This window comes from Lactuca sativa, chromosome 2, assembly GCF_002870075.4.
Source record: "Lactuca sativa cultivar Salinas chromosome 2, Lsat_Salinas_v11, whole genome shotgun sequence".
Taxonomy (NCBI): Eukaryota; Viridiplantae; Streptophyta; class Magnoliopsida; order Asterales; family Asteraceae; genus Lactuca; species Lactuca sativa.
Window position 1 is genome coordinate 124,635,372 of NC_056624.2, and position 12,375 is coordinate 124,647,746.

A 12,375-nucleotide genomic window follows, 5' to 3' on the forward strand; every position below is an offset into this window, starting at 1 on the left:
ACTTCGAAAAGGTACTTTTGGAACACCAATAGGCGTTAAATGAAAGAAAAAAGAACTCAATACTAGATTTTACTTTGATGTGGAAACGTAACAAACCATTTATTATCTTTATAATATTGTACTTTATCCTAATCATATTTTATTATCATATTTTATTCATAAATTAGAAAATTTTATAAAGAAAGTCAGAAAAAATAAGGGAAAATTATTACGAATAGTGTCCTTTAATGATGAACAAGTATGGGCACATTCGCTCATATAAAATGGCAATAACCTCCCCATTGCGTATTGGTACTTATCGAGTATAGAATAAATCTGCTTCTCTTTGTTCCTACGAACAAAATTGTTCCATTATTACCAACAAAATAGAACAAATATGAACCCTTGCGTTGAAATAATCCACTAAAGAGGGGGTCCATAACATAGTCATAGTATATTTCCAATGCAATAAAGTTACGTAGTGTCTTTTTTCTTTCATAAAGGGGTATTTCTATGGGTTTGCCTTGGTATCGTGTTCATACCGTTGTATTGAATGATCCCGGACGGTTGCTTTCTGTTCATATAATGCATACAGCTTTGGTTGTTGGTTGGGCCGGTTCTATGGCCCTGTATGAATTAGCAGTTTTTGATCCTTCTGACCCTGTTCTTGATCCAATGTGGATACAGGGTATGTTCGTTATACCCTTCATGACTCGTTTAGGAATAACCGATTCATGGGGTGGTTGGAGTATCACGGGGGGGACTATAACCAATCCGGGTATTTGGAGTTATGAAGGTGTGGCTGGAGCGCATATTGTGTTTTCTGGGTTGTGCTTTTTGGCAGCTATCTGGCATTGGGTGTATTGGGATCTAGAAATATTTTCTGATGAACGTACAGGAAAACCTTCTTTGGATTTGCCCAAGATCTTTGGAATACATTTATTTCTTGCAGGTGTGGCTTGCTTTGGTTTTGGTGCATTTCACGTAACAGGTTTGTATGGTCTTGGCATATGGGTGTCCGATCCTTATGGACCAACAGGAAAAGTACAAGCTGTAAATCCATCGTGGGGTGTGGAGGGTTTTGATCCTTTTGTTCCAGGAGGAATAGCCTCTCATCATATTGCGGCAGGGACTTTGGGCATATTAGCAGGCCTATTCCATCTTAGTGTCTGCCAGCCCCAACGTCTATACAAAGGATTGCATATGGGCAATATTGAAACTGTCCTTTCCAGTAGTATCGTTGCTGTCTTTTTTGCAGCTTTTGTTGTTGCCGTAACTATGTGGTATGGTTTAGCGACTACCCGCATCGAATTATTTGGGCCTACTCATTATCAATGGGATCAAGGGTACTTCCAAAAAGAAATATATAGAAGAGTTAGTGCTGGGTTAGCCAAAAATCAAAGTTTATCAGAAGCTTGGTCTAAAATTCTTGAAAAATTAGCCTTTTATGATTACATCGGAAATAATCCGGAAAAGGGGGATTATTCAGGGCGGGCTCAATGGATAACGGGGATGGAATAGTGGTTGGATGGTTAGGACATCCTATTTTTAGAGATAAAGAAGGGCGTGCACTTTTTGTATGTCGTATGCCTACCTTTTTTGAAACATTTCCGATCGTTTTGGTAGACGGAGATGGGATTGTTAGAGCCGATGTTCCTTTTCGAAGGGCTTTACACTCTCAGGTTCGACTTCTAGAGATCAAACAACGAGGCAGAGTTCGCAGCCCTGCCAGTTGGAATGCACCTAGTGACCGAGGTGGGTGCAAATGATGTCGTAACCTGAATGATTTGCTACTCCTAGCAAATAAAATCAATGAAAACTACGGAGTTTGGGAAATATATACGTAGGAGTATGTAAACACGGTAAAAAAACTCGTCGACATATTCTGAATGTTCATTATTAAACAGATTATGAGATCAGAGAACAAACAATTCGACACCATAAACAAATTGGCTTTAACCTCGTTTGACCATCTAGCAAAGAAGGTACTAGTAGAGTTACTTACTGAAAGATCTTCTATGCTCAAGAGTCATATTAAAATGATATTGTTAATTAACATATGATTTTAAATGGTCACATTAACAACAAACTAATACAATTGATTATCTATTAAAAATTGAGTTTAATAAATATTTATAAACTCTTATAAAAAATTGGAAATTATTTATTTCATGAAAATAATACTTTTCAATAGCAGGTAATATAATATATATCATATGATATAATTTTTTAAGTTATGTATAACATTTTGGAGTAGAAAGACTTTTTTGTCTTTTACCAAAAGGTTAAAATTTATATTTTGAAAACTAGTTTATAAAAGTTACAAACTTGGCGTTCTTTTTGTGGCTCTAAAGTTGGAGATGGTTAAGGAGACAAGGGGATGGGCTTTTGATTTAATTAATCTGAAATAATACATCTCTAGAAAGCATGCATGGACTACTTGATGGAGTATGAGACATTATGTAACACCGTAAATTTCAAAACAATTTTTCTTTTAAAAAATTAAAATTATCAGTACATATTTCACAAAACATAATTTATTTAAATCACAAAACATAGCTCCATGTTTAATAAAATGGAAATCCAAGATCCTCTTAACTCTTTCTCTGGTGTGTACAATCAAGTTGGTGTCGTCCCGCGATCCAAATAAGAAAAACCTGAAACACATAACACATAACACATAACACGGTAAGCACGAAGCTTAGTGAGTTCCCCAAAATACCACATATAACACATATTAGCCACTCGAGGCTATAACTCTGTGGACCCTCTGGTCCTAGCTCTGTGGATCCTCTGGTCCTAACTCTGTGAACCTTCCGGTTCTAACTCTGTAAACTCTGGAACATACACAACATAAATCACATAGAATAATGCGGTGCATCACAATCACATAAACATCATACAAGATACTCTGTCATATAACTCTAATTACCACTCTAGGTAAAGTATAGTGATAAGACTCACCTCGGATGAAGAACAACTCCTAAAAAACATTACTGCCACGCACCGGCCTCCAACTTTGTGCCAAACTCACAATTATCTCAATTAGGAGCTAAGTCCAACCTCTCACTATTTGGGTCTAAAGATAGGCCACCTACCAGCCCATTAATGCCCTGAACCCATTGAGCCCACCAAGGCCCAATAATAAATAGGCCCTCACACAGCCCAAAACCCAAATAAAAAGGCAAGCCCAACTCATGGGCCCAAAGCACATACATATGGTTCTCTGATCCAAGGCTCTATTACGTGAAGCCCGAACCCCAGGCCCAAAACTTAAGGCCCAACACATCATTTATCCCAAAAGCCCATAGAGGGGTTACGCGGGGCGTACCTCCTTTGGTACGCTCAGCATACTCAAGCATGCACAATTCTGATCGGGGACCTCAGCCCAGTACGCAGGGCTTACTAAGATTACACTGGGCGTACTCTCAGTTTTGCTTAAATCAATTTTTGGTTCTTAATCCGTTAAGACCTTAACTCATCTCTTGGATCTAGACTTCCTAACATCTCCTACTCCATAAAGTTATCAACTTTAAGCCTTTGCATGGCTGAAGAAGTCACAAGCACACAAAACACTTATTCTCTTTACCCATTAAGCTCTTATCTCATGCATAACTTGGCTCCAACACCCAAGATCCCATTTTTATGACATTACACCACTAATAAGCTCAAAAGGGGAGGGTCTTAGTCTCTAGAGTTCAGTATCTCATCAAGTCTCCACCTTTTTGGGACAAAACCCTAAAGTACCCCATTAACATACTTAAAACAAAAGAGAGGTAAAGTTTGAAGCTTTATACCTCAAAAAGAAGCTCCCATCTCATATATGCTTAGATCTAGAAGCTTGGACTCCAACTCCTTCTTCTTCAAGGCTTCCACTTCTCCTCAAGAGCACACAAAACTCTCAAAAGCTCTTAAATACACATACAAGATCCAAGAATGAAGGACTAGGGTTTTGGAGGGTTTGCTCTCTGAGAAAGGTGGCCAGGAATGAGGCCATCTCATTCTTTATATAGGGTCACTTAAAATATTAGGGTTTTCCTTATGTGCCTAGTACGTCCAACGTACTCAGTGGCTCTTGGTTAAGGAACACGCGCATTTGTACGCTAAGCGTACACATACGTACGCCCAATGTACTTCGCTGCCACACTTCTCCACTTTAGGGACACATCTTGCCAAATCTCAAACTTCCATAACTTCTTTGATATAACTCTGATTTCAAAGATCATCATACCTACGGAAAGGTGATGAGATGCCTTACGATTCCAGAAACTCGCCACAACCCGAGACTTCCTCATGCCCGGCTCGTGGCCCACGAACCCTATTCATGGACCCTCCGAATCAGGATGTTACAATTCTCCCCCACTTAATCAGATTTTGCCCTCAAAATCGCTTCTTATCAACACTTAGATTGAAACCAAACCCAAGAGGCACCAATAAAAAGGACCTCATATCCCACCACTATCTTTCCATGGATGCCTGAGTCCAAACAGGAACTCCCAAATCCATAACCAAAATCGAACTCTCTGCCGCTAAGATACCCCCTTTCTGACCTTCCCAAAATCGGGAACTCCAGTCGCTTGGCCCGCCACCAAACCGTCCACTCATGTTATCACCATGATAGTCGCCCCTTTAACCTCAAACTCTGATAACTCACTGCTCCTCTGTCTTCACAAGACAAAATTCAACAATCAGCTATCGATCACTCATACCAATGCACCAAACAATCTGGATCACGCCCCAAAGAACGGAAGGGTTCACATCCCACCATGGTTCATTCACTGAACTGCTATACTAACCCATCCGAACAGTGAATTCTCAACACTCTGCCCTCAGACACAAGAGAATAATCGTGCTCGCTCAGAAGTGTCCTTAGACACAAAAATAACCATAAGCCTCAGCTCCATTTCACATACCCCTTTTTAACATTGAGCACCAGGTCTGAACTCGACCCATCTGTTGAACCTCCAAGGTCCATTGCATTATCTCAACCGTCTCAATGGCTCCCTTTTCACAATAACTACCTCGGTCCATAGTGACACACAAGTCATGAAATTTGCCTTACCCCAAGCGAATGATATACTCCCACTGAAGGTCGACTCAGCCCCGACCCATGTCGTTCACTGCTCAAAGTTCCATGCATCCCGCGGTACTTCCCGTACCCGAGTACTGACCTACACAGGTTTAAGACATCAGATGATAAACAATAACCCTCAATATGGAATCCATCTCTGAATCCGACATCTCATTCCACCTACTGAATACACCACTAGAATCAAACTCAACTCGAGAGTCTGGTCTGGCACAAAATTGGGACCACTCGTCCCAACGAACATTCAAATCGTGACCCATGACTCGCAACCCATGCGCACTTTACTTGACCGAATTCTACGAATTGCGATGTCCACAACTTTACTCAGAATATAATGATTCCCGATCATTGAGGAGACCCCAGTCTCGCCCCTGGTCCGACCACCGGACTCCCAAGAACTCATGAATTAGGGCTATTCAAGCCTAAATCCTTTCTGCGTCATGCTCTAAACAAGAGTGCTTCATCATAACAACCTCTTGCTAACTAGTGCGTACTATGGCTCCTCATAGCATCACGACACCCTCCTCTCTGACTAGTGAGTACTACGGCTCCCCGTAGCATCACAACACCCTCTCTCTGACTAGTGAGTACTACGGCTCCCCATAGCATCATAACACCCTCTCTCTGACCAATGAGTACTACGACTCCCTGTAGCATCACAACACCCTCTCTCTGACCAATGAGTACCACGACTCCCTGTAGCATCACAACACCCTCTCTCATCACTAACTCATTAAAATGCAGCTCTTCGCGGTCTCACCCCACTAACTCTTACCACTTCATAATTTCACTCTCAGATCAACGCCACACTGCGATCATTACTCATGCCTTACGGATCATCCATAGATAGGTGCACGCACACCCATCCAGGCTAAGCAACACTACTTCGGACAACCACCGTCGAGACAAAACCTCTTTTTCTCGCTGTAATTCACATTCTCAAATAAATCCTTTAGATGCCAATTAGCTGAAGGGCCTCCCACCAAAACCATACACACTCGATACCCCCACTTGGCATCTCAAGCTCAAAACTCAAAATAATCCGAGATTTAGGACATTGAACTCGGATACCCCGAAATACTCCATCTTCCGAATTAAAACACAGAGAAATTGCCAACGACTCAAAACATGAAGATGACAATCCGAAACTTCCTCCTCTATTTCCTAGAACTCATGCTAGAATACCCATAATGACTTTGAATTTGGTTGACTAATCAACTTCTTTCCTTCTCATACCGTATATAATAGCCCATACTCTGAACCAGAAACTCTCAACCGCCGAACTAACCTCACAAGCCAACCACCTCGAATTCACCATTTAACCTTGAAGGATCCCTAACTATCACAAGGTCTCCGACCAACGGCCACTTGCCGTGGAGACACTCATCCTTTCTCAAACACGTACCACATGCACTATCTCACTTTGCACCTCTCCCTGACCAGCAATAACCCTGGTCTCAGAAATCCACACTGCATGCCTCTCTATCCAGATCTCTTACCGTTCTTGGACAACTCTCTGATCCTCTCAACCAAAAGACCCGGTCCTCCCCCACTTAGGGTTCGAACCATCACCAACTGGTGCACCAACACTCTATCCCATAGACTGTCTCTACTAATAACATCACACCTAATTTCGCAAGGCGCTACGCAACGCTTGATGATCTCCCTGACAGAGCTCAAACAACTACAATACCCGAATCTCATATGCAACCTTTAGAACTTACCATCATCACTGTCTCTAGTCATTCATGATCTCACACTATACCATCATCGGACCTCCCAACTGTCCAGTATTAACACTGACTCTTAATCTAGAAATAATGGACCATCATACTCCTCATCCTCGATTCCTTGCCCAACGCTCCGACATGTCCCTTATCATAAGAGCAGAAACCACATTTCCACTCCCTATACCCTTCAAAACAATAAAAGTCACCACCCTGATATACTCCTCTTGATCTTCCAACGCTACATCTAACACATGCCCTACTATACTCCAATAGGGTGTATCGTGGTCCTCGACCATCTCAGTCCCCACTGACAACCTGCTCAAGCTATATCATTCCCTTGCGACAGGCCTACTGCCAGATACTTTGATTGAATATCACCATTAGTGCGATCCACAAGGCTCACTCCCAACTCAGAAACCCAAATCTCAACACCTCATACGTATCCCTTAGGAACGAAGATAGCACTACTCGGGTCACAAAGGTGACGTCTCTACTATCGACCGACTGCCCAGCTCAGACCGTATTCTTCCATAATGCACCGTCCCTACTCAAATTTGAGTCTTGCTACTCTTCTGGCAAGTTACTGTTGGAATAGTGTCTAAGGCTGCAACTATATTAGGCAAGTATTTGACCCGGTTGTGCATGGTCCTTTTGGGTTGCCTTCACCATAGCAACTTGACAGAATGATTTATTATGAGAGAAGGAATTTTATTAATACATTATGAAAATAATATAAGGAATAATAATAATATTATTTGATTAATATAAGTCATAAATTAATTAGGAATTAATTTGGTGACTTAAAGAGATTAATTGAATAAAGGGGCATAAACTGTCAATTGTATGATAGTTGGACTTTGGGCTATAAATCCCTTATGGATAAAGGTGGACGATTTCTAGGGCTTAGGATAGGCTTAGAATTCATCCAAAGGCTTATCAATTAGGGTATTGGATTGCTTAGGGCCTAAGTTATCCAATTAGGGTTTAAGGGTGAAACCCTAGGAGCCTTACAAGTATAAATAGACCCCAAGGGTTAAGGAAATCGACACTTGTGCTTTAGAAAGAAACCCTGACCGATTTTGATCCCTTCTCCTCTCTCTCAAATCATCCTCTTTCTAGTTGGTGTTCGTAAGCCATTAGAGGAGTGACAGTTATGACTCTAAAGCTCCAAGGACAAGAAGATCAAGCAAGTGATTCAAGGTAAACTTCTAATTCTGATTTCATATGTTATTATGCTCTATTAGTCATTAGAAGTATTGGATTCAATGCATGTTTAATTAGAGAAACCTAGATCCAAGCATTAGGGTTTGCATGTGCACATAGGAATGTTCATTTGGCTAAAACCCATCAGTGGTACCAGAGACTAGATTGGTTTCTATTGAATTGATGCATTGGTTACTTGTTTGATGCTTACTAAATTTGAATTTTATGTTTCTGTCTGATGGACTCGGCGAGTCCCATAGTAGACTCGACGAGTTGGCTCGACTCGGCGAGTCCAAGCGTCAGAAAGAGCAAATATCGGGATTTCTTGCTGTTTATCTTTGAGATACTTGCCTTTATCATATTAGATCAATATAAATCCGATTTTATGATATATATGAGTATATTCTTGATCTAATTGAAGATATTTATCAATTAATAAAATATTTATTTCCTTATGTGATAATTGATTAATTATTTTGATTAAATTGGTAAATTGTTTTGCAAGAAATTATTAAATAAACCAAATATGGATAATTATGTGATTAAATGTTAATTTAGATTATTTGTTATTTGATCCCCTATGTTTTGAAAAGTTTAAAACTTGCCCTCAAGTTTTGAAATTTATGTTTTGTGATTAAAAGTTTAATTTAGACAATTTAAATTTCAAACCCTAGAATTTTACAAGTTTAAAATTCAACCCTATACTAATATAATATTACAAGACTAATATATATATATATATATATATATATATATATATATGTATGTATGTATAGTTAAAATGCTAGTCTTACCGTTAGTAGGCCTCATTCACGAAGCCGGTCTATAAGGTGGGTATAAGGTTGCGACCTATAAAATGGAGCTTAATGGGTGTACACTCACACCCACCGCTTGCTTGATCAGTGGAGGGTCGTTAGCCTAACGGGTATGATAGGGCAACCTCATCTTATCATTAAAAGTATAATATGAAATACAAAGTAACTACATGTTTTTTTTTTTTTTAAATTCCCAATCTTAGTTACTTTAGGAAAAGTGAATTCATGCAATCCCATGAAATTACACTTTGCACCCTTGCTAAGAAGTTAGTGGATCGTGTGTGGTTTATCGGCACACTAATTGGTTCTAAGCAAAGGTGGCAAAGGGTGATTCATTGTTTATCATAGTTCGATGGAGCGTGTGTGGTTTACTGGCACATCGAATAGGTGATTGTTACAATGAAGGCACCATGTGAATTTGCATGGTAATTCACACCCACTTTGTGATCCTCGGTATCCCAGTCACAAACGAGAGGGGCATATCGAGATTTAAACATGCCATTGAAAGGTTTCAATGAATCTCATCCCAACCTAGGAATTCTCAATACATTTAGAACTTAAAGTTATGTTTTCATGGTGGAGAATTAGTGAATTGTCATTCACTTACCTTCAAATTGTTTGCATGTTAGATTACGGCATCCCTTTTCTAATATGTAAATATTGTTGTTGGATCCTATCCCTAATTTTTCTTATTGGGTGATAATTAGGGATTCAAATTCTAATCTATCTTTGTCCTTTCTATTTGTAGATGTCGAACGCGAACAACGTTGCTGCTAGCTCGTTCACATTGATGAGCCTTTGCCAAAAGGTGACTTTCGATGGGACGAACTTTAGCGAATGGATAAGATACATTCGCACAATTGCTCGCTATGAGGACAAGGAGTATGTCCTCGATGAGAAGCTCGAGAAAATCAACCCATAAATCGCTACTCCGGCTGAAATGACTGCTTTTGAGACTCATGAACGTGATGGACGAAGGTTCATTGCATCATGATAGCCACAATGAACGCCGAATTCCAAAATTCCTATGAGGACATGTATCCGTACGAAATGCACCAAGACTTGTTGGAGAGATACCACCAAAACACGAGGCAGGAGCGTTACGAGATTTTCACTAACATGATTTCCGCCAAAATGGGTCATGGAGAATCTCTAACCGTGCACCTGCAAAAGATGCAAAGGTATGTCGATCGTCTTCGCAAGTTGAATGTTGACTTTGGGGATAACTTGGCGATCGACATGGTGCTTCACTCTTTGCCTCCGTGGTACAATCAATTTAGGATGACCTACCACATGAACAAAGAAAAGGTCACCCTAAGTAAGCTCCAAGGTCTCCTTAGGGTTGCTGAAAGCAACCTCAAGGACAAGTCTGTTGCACCCGCTCCCAATCCACCCGCTGCTCCTGTTTTGGCCATTGGGCAAGGAAGAGGCAAGAAGAGGAAGGCTCCGTCTAAGAGCCACCGCAAGGGAAAGTCCCGAGATGGTTCCTCTTCTAGTGGGACCAAAGTTGATCCCGCTAAGCCTAACCCTAACCCGAAGGAGGCAGGGTGCCATCATTGCCATAAAATAGGGCATTGGAAGAGAAGCTGCCCAGACTACCTACAAACCATAAGGGAAGGAAAGATCAAGCCGTCTTTCGCAGGTATATATATGATTAAATCTAACGATTCATCTCATGATATTTCTTAGGTCCTTGATACCGGTTGTGGTTACCACATTTGTTCTGAATTGCAGGGACTAAGAAGAAATAGGGATGTGGAGCATGGAAGAATAAATCTAATCATGGGGAACAGAAGATCGTCGCCTGTGACCAAGATTAGAGTGTATTCTTTAGTGCTTAGGAATGGTTTATGTTTAGATTTGAACAATTGTTGCTATTCGCCAGAAATGGCAAGAAACATCATATCATTTCATGGTTTGTTTAGACAAGGATTTAGATTTTCTTTTAATAATGAGAATGGTTCTATTTGTGCTTATCTAAATGGTGTCTTATATTTTGAAGCAATACCATGTAATGGAATTTATGAAACTGTTATGATTGTAGATAACTTAGGAAATGATGTTTTATGCATGGATTCTTCCAATGGTATGGATAAAGCATCCTTGTGGCATTGTCGTGTTGGACATGTTAACAAGAAACGCATATCCCAACTCCAAAAAGATGGAGTGTTGGAATCATTCGACCTTAAGGAAGATGACACATGCGAGTCTTGTTTGCTTGGAAAGATGACTAAGTCACCCTTCAGTAGTACATGTGAAAGGGGTGAGGTTCTATTGGACCTAATACATACCGATGTATGTGGACCGTTTAGATCAACCACGAAGGATGTAAACCGCTTCTATGTGACTTTTACCGATGACTATAGTAGATATGGGTATATCTACTTAATCAAGCAAAAGTCAGAAACGTTTGAAAAGTTCAAAGAGTTCAAGAATGAAGTGGAGACACAATTGGGCAGGAAAATCAAGATGCTTCGATCCGATCGAGGAGGAGAGTACCTAAGTCTTGAATTCCACGACTATCTCAAGGAGTGTGGAATAGTTTCACAATTGACGCCACCTAGGACACCGCAGTTAAATGGTGTGGCAGAAAGGCGTAATCGAACCTTGTTGGACATGGTTCGCTCTATGATGAGTCGTGCTTCACTACCTATCTCTTTTTGGGGGTATGCCTTAGAGACTGCCACCCATATCCTTAATCGAGTCCCTACTAAGAAGGTTGCCAAAACTCCTCACGAGATGTGGACAGGGAAAGCTCCCTCGTTAGCACATATCAAGGTTTGGGGTTGCGAGGCTTTCGTAAGACGAGATACTCACGACAAGCTTGAACATCGTAGTGAGCGATGTATTTTCATCGGCTACCCGCAGAAATCCTTTGGATATCTCTTCTATAGACCGAAGGACAATGTTGTCTTTGTTGCGAGGAGAGGAGTTTTCTGAGAGCGAGAACTCATAAGCCAAGGAGACAGTGGGAGGCAAATCGAGCTTGAAGAGATTCAAGAGTCGATAGATGAAGGAACCTCTACCGCTGGCACTCAACCCGAGGAGGAAACTCCGGTTGAACCGATTGACGTGTCATTACCTCTTAGACGTTCCGAAAGAGTTAGAGTTCAACCCCAGTTATATGGTTTTCATATTACTACCGAAGGGGACACGTACATTAGTGATGGTACACTAATAAATCTTGATGAACCTAATAGCTATAAGGAAGCCATGGCAGGCCCGGAGTCTGCGAAATGGAAAGAGGTGATGGACAGCGAGATCCAGTCCATGTATGACAACCAAGTTTGGATTTTGGTTGATAATGTGTCCGGACGTAAGACCGTTGGGTGCAAGTGGATCTTCAAGAAGAAGACCGTCGTGGATGGAAATGTACACACATATAAGGCGCGATTGGTTGCGAAGGGCTTTACTCAAACTCCTGGAGTTGACTATGATGAGACCTTCTCACCAGTTGCGAAGATAAAATCTATTAGAGTGATGCTAGCAATTGCCGCATTTCATGATTATGAGATTCGGCAATTGGATGTCAAGACCGCTTTCCTTAATGGGAAGTTGG

The 12,375-nt window shown here is 40.8% G+C and overlaps 1 pseudogene; it reads left to right on the forward strand.

Annotated features, from left to right (window-relative positions):
• The first annotated feature begins 279 nt into the window (after positions 1–279).
• On the forward strand, positions 280–1,748 carry LOC122196613 (photosystem II CP47 reaction center protein-like; annotated as a pseudogene).
• The last annotated feature ends 10,627 nt before the right edge of the window (positions 1,749–12,375 follow it).